This window comes from Biomphalaria glabrata, chromosome 12 (assembly GCF_947242115.1).
Source record: "Biomphalaria glabrata chromosome 12, xgBioGlab47.1, whole genome shotgun sequence".
In the NCBI taxonomy this organism is placed as follows: domain Eukaryota; kingdom Metazoa; phylum Mollusca; class Gastropoda; family Planorbidae; genus Biomphalaria; species Biomphalaria glabrata.
The window spans coordinates 17,237,364-17,246,505 of NC_074722.1; positions in this window are offsets into that span (position 1 = coordinate 17,237,364).

Below are 9,142 nucleotides of genomic sequence, written 5' to 3' on the forward strand. Positions count from 1 at the left end.
CGTTGCTTGTAATGTCTTTTAACGACCAAAGTATTCCTAACTCCTTACACAACCTGAAATATGTGTGCTACTACTGTGTGTTCGCAACTCGGGGTTCAGGGATTGTGCAAAATATATGAAAGTAAGGGGGCTCGACTTTCAAAAGACCAAACTATTTATCATCATTTCTGTGGCTTATACAGAAATCGCTTGAAGCTCAAGGTCGCTAAGATTGCTACCCCACCACAGCTAAGTGGCAAAGTCGGGACCATTTTCTGGATCATTATTTTTTTAAATTTCAAAACACCTGAGCATTCATTACCAATATGAACCGCAGATTAACATGATTGAAACCCAAACAATGAATATAGTGTATACATCTGTAACTACAAAATTCAGTTTTTTGTTAAAATAGGTTTAAACAAAAGTTTATGTTACAGGAACACTACAAGAATAAACATTCTAATATTTTCTTTGAACTAACAAATAAACAAACTCCAGACTACGTCACAAACACGTCACAACCACACTATGTAAATGTGTTTTCACCCAGACAACGTGATAATCATCTGAATCTCAATGAGCTGGAAGGATGGTGAGATGAGGCTCAACAATACGGGCTGTTCCATTGTGTATATCTGATGTATATGTCCGTGTACTCTGAGAAGTGTGTCTGGACACCAAAAACAACGAAATATAATGGGCTGTGTGTTTCCTTATATTATGAGTACCACACAGTATCTTAATCTTGCCTTCCCACGTATTCATTTTTTTCTTAGCTGAGACTGATTAATTAAGTACTGTAGGCTCGAACATCTTCTGAAGTATGTCTAATTTCCTAGAAGGGTTAAGGACATCTGATTTTTAACTGACTGGATATTTAAAGAATACGACATTCTTTTATAATTAACTACAAATGTGTAATTTAAAAAAAAAATAAAAAGATTAATGTAAAACAAGCAAAGTTTATAAATAATTTTTTTTTTAAAAAAAGCTTATCTAAGGGGAAGAACCACACTTGCAAGTATACCCTCAATAATGTACAAGTTATTTCCCTTTTTCCATATCAAACAAAACTTTTACCAATAATTAATTGACTAATTTTTAATTGTTTCATGTTTTGTTATCGACCAAAAAATTGTTTTAAGTTTCAACTTGAATACGAGAGTCGGAGTGGGAGATATAACGTTTACAAATATCTATTACAAAACCCCACTTATATAGCCATATCTCTTAATACTGATGAATTAGTTTCCATTGTTAATATCAAACAAAATAATTAATTACCAGTAATTTTTTGGGCTAATGGGTTTTATTTTTTAGTGATTCATGTATTGTCTTTGTCATTGTATAATTGTGGAAAGTTTCAACCTGATCTGAGAATAGGTGCGAGATAGTTGTTATAAGCTTTGTAAGCATAAATTATTTACTGTAATATTACCAAAATAAAACGAAATTTTCATATTCTCACATCTGCCCATGGCATGTTAAAGAAAGTACTTAATATCATAAAACATATTGTTGCTTTTCCAAAAACTAGTTGGTCTAGTGCATTGACTGTTTATATTAGGCTAGTTCTCTTTCTGTTAATATTAGGCTAGCTCTCTTCCTGTAGATATTAGGCCAGATCTCTTCCTGTAGATATTAGGCCAGCTCTCTACCTGTAGATATTACGCCAGATCTCTTCCTGTAGATATTAGGCCAGATCTCTTCTTGTAGATATTAGGCCAGATCTCTTCCTGTAGATATTAGGCCAGATCACTTCCTGTAGATATTAGGCTAGCTCTCTTCCTGTAGATATTAGGCTAGATCTCTTCTTGTAGATATTAGGCCAGATCTCTTCCTGTTGATATTAGGCTAACTCTCTTCCGGTAGATATTAGGCCAGATCTCTTCCTGTAGATATTAGGTTAGCTCTCTTCCTTTAGATATTAGGCCATATCTCTTCTTGTAGATATTAGGCCAGATCTCTTCCTGTTGATATTAGGCCAGATCTCTTCCTGTAGATATTAGGCCAGATCTCTTCCTTGTTGATATTTGGCCAGATCTCTTCCTGTTGAGATTAAGCCAGATCTCTTCTTTGTTGATATTAGGCCAGATGTCTTCCTGTTGAAATTAGGCCAGATCTCTTCCTGTTGAAATTAAGCCAGATCTCTACCTGTAGATATTAGGCCAGATCTCTTCATGTAGATATTATGCCAGATCTCTTCTTGTTGATATTAGGCTAGATCTCTTCCTGTTGATAATAGACCAGATTTCTTCCTGTTGATATTAGGCCAGATCTCTTCTTTGTTGATATTAAGCTAGATCTCTTTCTGGTAATAATAGGCAAGATTTCTTCCTGTTGAAATTAGATCAGATCTCTTCTTTGTTGATATTAGGCCAGATCTCTTTCTGGTGATATTAGACCAGATCTCTTTCTGGTGATAATAGACCAGATTTCTTCCTGTTGATATTAGGCCAGATCTCTTCTTTGTTGATATTATGTGAGTGAGCTACTTTGCAATACATTTGTTAATATTTGTTCATTTAATTTGCTTTTGACACAAGATTGCCGCCAAAAAAAAAAGAAGCCTCTATTGTATTTGTTTTGTTTGTCTGTCCTTCTGGCTGCAACACTAGATCTCAAAAAATAAACGCTCAAAATTGAAATTCCAATTTCACCATCACCTGAAGCGGGATTAGAAAGATACAAAAGATTATTTTGGTATTCTGAAACTGACCCTTATAGTTTCGTGAACTAAACGAGCAAACCTTTCCATTGAACTACATTTCAAAACAAGGTTGAGAAGATTAGAGTCTTGTGTAGATCTGATTGACGAAGAAAGAACTAGAACGAGCAAAAAAAAAAGAAAAAGAAATTTGAATTGTGGTGCTATTTGTAAAATTTTATTCTAATTTTTACTGCGTTAAAACATAAGAAAGTCTGCCTTTTCTTTGCTTACCAGACAATTGGACCACAGAACCTTCTACAAGTTTGTGGGGAAACACAAACAACCTTTTTTTTAACTGAAGAATAGATATTTAGATATTGATTTTCTTTCATAACTATATTTGCAGATTCCCCCCCCCTCCGTACATATTTCCAAAAGAAATGTTTTCGTGTGACATGTCTGTAAACCTAGTTGACATTTGATGTCAACATTATATTGTCATTTTAGATGCGATAGTTGTTGTTCTGAAATGTATAGAAGAACTAAACAATATGTCAATAGTGTTGTACAGTATTGTGCACAAACAACTTGTTATTAATAGGGACCTAACTTCCTATCTTTGCATGTGTTAACCTATTTCAATCATAATAATCTAAAGTTATTCCAAAATCTACACGTCTAAGAATATTCTATTATAAACATATTCTGTTATAAACATATTCTATTATAAACATATTCTGTTATAAACATATTCTGTTATAAACATATTCTGTTATAAACATATTCTGTTATAAACATATTCTGTTATAAACATATTCTGTTATAAACATATTCTGTTATAAACATATTCTGTTATAAACATATTCTGTTATAAACATATTCTGTTATAAACATATTCTGTTATAAACATATTCTGTTATAAACATATTCTGTTATAAACATATTCTGTTATAAACATATTCTTTTCTTGATAATCGTGTTTTTTTTGTTTTTTTTTAAACCGTATAAAACGTTTGCACACCAAAGCTTGACTAGAGGGGGGACAAAGCTGTTGCTAGATTGTTTTGTTTGTTTTAGTGATTGATATTTTATTTTTCTTCATCTGATTGTTTACAAGTAGTTATTTAGCTCTATTAGATCTATTAGACCAGGTCCGGCCTAGGGCCTCTGAGTGACACTGGGCCTGGCTAAGGACAAGAAAAAATAATATTTCGAGAAAAAATATAATTGCGAAATCTGCATCAAGCCTTATCTCATTTAGTCTGGCAGTGAACAACATCTAATTTAGTCTCGCAGTGAACAACATCTCATTTAGTCTGTCAGTGAACAAGATCTCATTTAGTCTGGCAGTGAACAACATCTCATTTAGTCTGGCAGTGAACAACATCTCATTTAGTCTGGCAGTGAACAACATCTCATTTAGTCTCACAGTAAACAACATCTCATTTAGTCTTGTAGTAAACAAATTCTCATTTAGTCTGGCAGTGAACAAGATCTCATTTAGTCTCGAAGTGAACAACATCTCATTTAGTCTGGCAGTGAACAAGATCTCATTTAGTCTGGCAGTGAACAACATCTCATTTAGTCTGGCAGTGAACAAGATCTCATTTAGTCTGGCAGTGAACAACATCTCATTTAGTCTCGCAGTGAACAACATCTCATTTAGTCTGGCAGTGAACAACATCTCATTTAGTCTGGCAGTGAACAACATCTCATTTAGTCTGGCAGTGAAAAACATCTCATTTAGTCTGGCAGTGAACAAGATCTCATTTAGTCTGGCAGTGAAAGAAATCTCATTTAGTCTGGCAGTGAACAACATCTCATTTAGTCTGGCAGTGAACAAGATCTCATTTAGTCTGGCAGTGAACAAGATCTCATTTAGTCTGGCAGTGAAAAACATCTCATTTAGTCTGGCAGTGAACAACATCTCATTTAGTCTGGCAGTGAACAAGATCTCATTTAGTCTCGCAGTAAACATTATCTCATTTAGTCTGGCAGTGAACAACATCTCATTTAGTCTGGCAGTGAACAACATCTCATTTAGTCTCGCAGTGAACAAGATCTCATTTAGTCTGGCAGTGAAAAACATCTCATTTAGTCTGGCAGTGAACAAAATCTCATTTAGTCTGGCAGTAAACAACATCTCATTTAGTCTCGCAGTGAACAAGATCTCATTTAGTCTGGCAGTGAAAAACATCTCATTTAGTATGGCAGTAAATAACATCTCATTAAGTCTGGCAGTGAACAAGATCTCATTTAGTCTCGCAGTGAACAAGATCTCATTTAGTCTGGCAGTGAACAAGATCTCATTTAGTCTCGCAGTAAACATTATCTCATTTAGTCTGGCAGTGAACAACATCTCATTTAGTCTCACAGTGAACAACATCTCATTTAGTCTGGCAGTAAACAACATCTCATTTAGTCTGGCAGTAAATAACATCTCATTTAGTCTGGCAGTGAACAACATCTCATTTAGTCTGGCAGTGAACAACATCTCATTTAGTCTGGCAGTGAGCAAGATCTCATTTAGTCTCGCAGTGAACAACATCTCATTTAGTCTGGCAGTGAACAAGATCTCATTTAGTCTCGCAGTGAACATTATTTCATTTAGTCTGGCAGTGAACAACATCTCATTTAGTCTGGCAGTAAACAACATCTCATTTAGTCTGGCATTGAACAAGATCTCATTTAGTCTGGCAGTGAACAAGATCTTATTTAGTCTGGCAGTGAACAACATCTCATTTAGTCTGGCAGTGAACAAGATCTCATTTAGTCTGGCAGTGAACAAGATCTCATTTAGTCTGGCAGTGAACAACATCTTATTTAGTCTGGAAGTGAACAAGATCTCATTTAGTCTCACAGTGAACAAGATCTCATTTAGTCTGGCAGTGAACAAGATCTCATTTAGTCTGGCAGTGAACAAGATCTCATTTAGTCTGGCAGTGAACAAGATCTCATTTAGTCTGGCAGTGAACAAGATCTCATTTAGTCTGGCAGTGAACAACATCTCATTTAGTCTCGCAGTGAACAAGATCTCATTTAGTCTGGCAGTAAATAACATCTCATTTAGTCTGGCAGTGAACAACATCTTATTTAGTCTCACAGTGAACAAGATCTCATTTAGTCTGGCAGTGAACAAGATCTTATTTAGTCTGGCAGTGAACAACATCTCATTTAGTCTGGCAGTGAAAAAGATCTTATTTAGTCTGGCAGTGAACAAGATCTCATTTAGTCTCGCAGTGAACAAGATCTCATTTAGTCTGGCAGTGAACAAGATCTCATTTAGTCTCGCAGTAAACATTATCTCATTTAGTCTGGCAGTGAACAACATCTCATTTAGTCTCACAGTGAACAACATCTCATTTAGTCTGGCAGTGAACAACATCTCATTTAGTCTGGCAGTAAACAACATCTCATTTAGTCTGGCAGTGAACAAGATCTCATTTAGTCTGGCAGTGAAAAACATCTCATTTAGTCTGGCAGTGAACAACATCTCATTTAGTCTGGCAGTGAACAAGATCTCATTTAGTCTCGCAGTAAACATTATCTCATTTAGTCTGGCAGTGAACAAGATCTCATTTAGTCTGGCAGTGAACAACATCTCATTTAGTCTGGCAGTGAACAACATCTCATTTAGTCTTTCAGTGAACATTATCTCATTTAGTCTGGCAGTGAACAACATCTCATTTAGTCTGGCAGTGAAAAACATCTCATTTAGTCTCGCAGTGAACAACATCTCATTTAGTCTCGCAGTGAACAACATCTCATTTAGTCTGGCAGTGAACAACATCTCATTTAGTCTGGCAGTGAACAACATCTCATTTAGTCTGGCAGTGAACAACATCTCATTTAGTCTGGCAGTGAACAACATCTCATTTAGTCTGGCAGTGAACAACATCTCATTTAGTCTCGCAGTGAACAACATCTCATTTAGTCTGGCAGTGAACAACATCTCATTTAGTCTGGCAGTGAACAACATCTCATTAAGTCTGGCAGTGAACAAAATCTCATTTAGTCTGGCAGTGAACAAGAACTCATTTAGTCTGGCAGTTAACAAAATCTCATTTAGTCTGGCAGTGAACAAGATCTCATTTAGTCTCGCAGTAAACATTATCTCATTTAGTCTGGCAGTGAACAACATCTCATTTAGTCTGGCAGTGAACAAGATCTCATTTAGTCTGGCAGTGAACAAGATCTCATTTAGTCTGGCAGTGAAAAACATCTCATTTAGTCTGGCAGTGAACAACATCTCATTTAGTCTGGCAGTGAACAAGATCTCATTTAGTCTCGCAGTAAACATTATCTCATTTAGTCTGGCAGTGAACAACATCTCATTTAGTCTGGCAGTGAACAACATCTCATTTAGTCTCGCAGTGAACAAGATCTCATTTAGTCTGGCAGTGAAAAACATCTCATTTAGTCTGGCAGTGAACAAAATCTCATTTAGTCTGGCAGTGAACAACATCTCATTTAGTCTCGCAGTGAACAAGATCTTATTTAGTCTGGCAGTGAAAAACATCTCATTTAGTATGGCAGTAAATAACATCTCATTAAGTCTGGCAGTGAACAAGATCTCATTTAGTCTGGCAGTGAACAAGATCTCATTTAGTCTCGCAGTAAACATTATCTCATTTAGTCTGGCAGTGAACAACATCTCATTTAGTCTCACAGTGAACAACATCTCATTTAGTCTGGCAGTGAACAACATCTCATTTAGTCTGGCAGTAAACAACATCTCATTTAGTCTGGCAGTAAATAACATCTCATTTAGTCTGGCAGTGAACAACATCTCATTTAGTCTGGCAGTGAACAACATCTCATTTAGTCTGGCAGTGAACAAGATCTCATTTAGTCTCGCAGTGAACAACATCTCATTTAGTCTGGCAGTGAACAAGATCTCATTTAGTCTCACAGTGAACAATATTTCATTTAGTCTGGCAGTGAACAACATCTCATTTAGTCTGGCAGTAAACAACATCTCATTTAGTCTGGCAGTGAACAAGATCTCATTTAGTCTGGCAGTGAACAAGATCATATTTAGTCTGGCAGTAAACAACATCTCATTTAGTCTGGAAGTGAACAAGATCTCATTTAGTCTCGCAGTGAACAAGATCTCAATTAGTCTCGCAGTGAACAAGATCTCATTTAGTCTGGCAGTGAACAAGATCTCATTTAGTCTCGCAGTAAACATTATCTCATTTAGTCTGGCAGTGAACAACATCTCATTTAGTCTGGCAGTGAACACCATCTCATTTAGTCTCGCAGTGAACAAGATCTCATTTAGTCTGGCAGTGAAAAACATCTCATTTAGTCTGGCAGTGAACAAAATCTCATTTAGTCTGGCAGTGAACAACATCTCATTTAGTCTCGCAGTGAACAAGATCTCATTTAGTCTGGCAGTGAAAAACATCTCATTTAGTCTGGCAGTAAATAACATCTCATTTAGTCTGTCAGTGAACAACATCTCATTTAGTCTCACAGTGAACAACATCTCATTTAGTCTGGCAGTAAACAACATCTCATTTAGTCTGGCAGTGAACAAGATCTCATTTAGTCTGGCAGTGAACAAGATCTCATTTAGTCTGGCAGTGAACAAGATCTCATTTAGTCTGGCAGTGAACAAGATCTCATTTAGTCTGGCAGTGAACAAGATCTCATTTAGTCTGGCAGTGAACAAGATCTCATTTAGTCTGGCAGTGAACAACATCTCATTTAGTCTCGCAGTGAACAAGATCTCATTTAGTCTGGCAGTAAATAACATTTCATTTAGTCTGGCAGTGAACAACATGTTATTTAGTCTCACAGTGAACAAGATCTCATTTAGTCTGGCAGTGAACAAGATCTTATTTAGTCATGCAGTGAACAACATCTCATTTAGTCTGGCAGTGAACAAGATCTTATTTAGTCTGGCAGTGAACAAGATCTCATTTAGTCTGGCAGTGAACAAGATCTCATTTAGTCTGGCAGTGAACAAGATCTCATTTAGTCTGGCAGTAAACATTATCTCATTTAGTCTGGCAGTGAACAACATCTCATTTAGTCTCGCAGTGAACAAGATCTCATTTAGTCTGGCAGTAAATAACATTTCATTTAGTCTGGCAGTGAACAACATGTTATTTAGTCTCACAGTGAACAAGATCTCATTTAGTCTGGCAGTGAACAAGATCTTATTTAGTCATGCAGTGAACAACATCTCATTTAGTCTGGCAGTGAACAAGATCTTATTTAGTCTGGCAGTGAACAAGATCTCATTTAGTCTGGCAGTGAACAAGATCTCATTTAGTCTGGCAGTGAACAACATCTCATTTAGTCTCACAGTGAACAACATCTCATTTAGTCTGGCACTGAACAACATCTCATTTAGTCTGGCAGTAAACAACATCTCGTTTAGTCTGGCAGTGAACAACATCTCATTTTGTCTGGCAGTGAGCAAGATCTCATTTAGTCTGGCAGTGAACAACATCTTACTTAGTCTCACAGTGAACAAGATCTCATTTAGTCTGGCAGTAA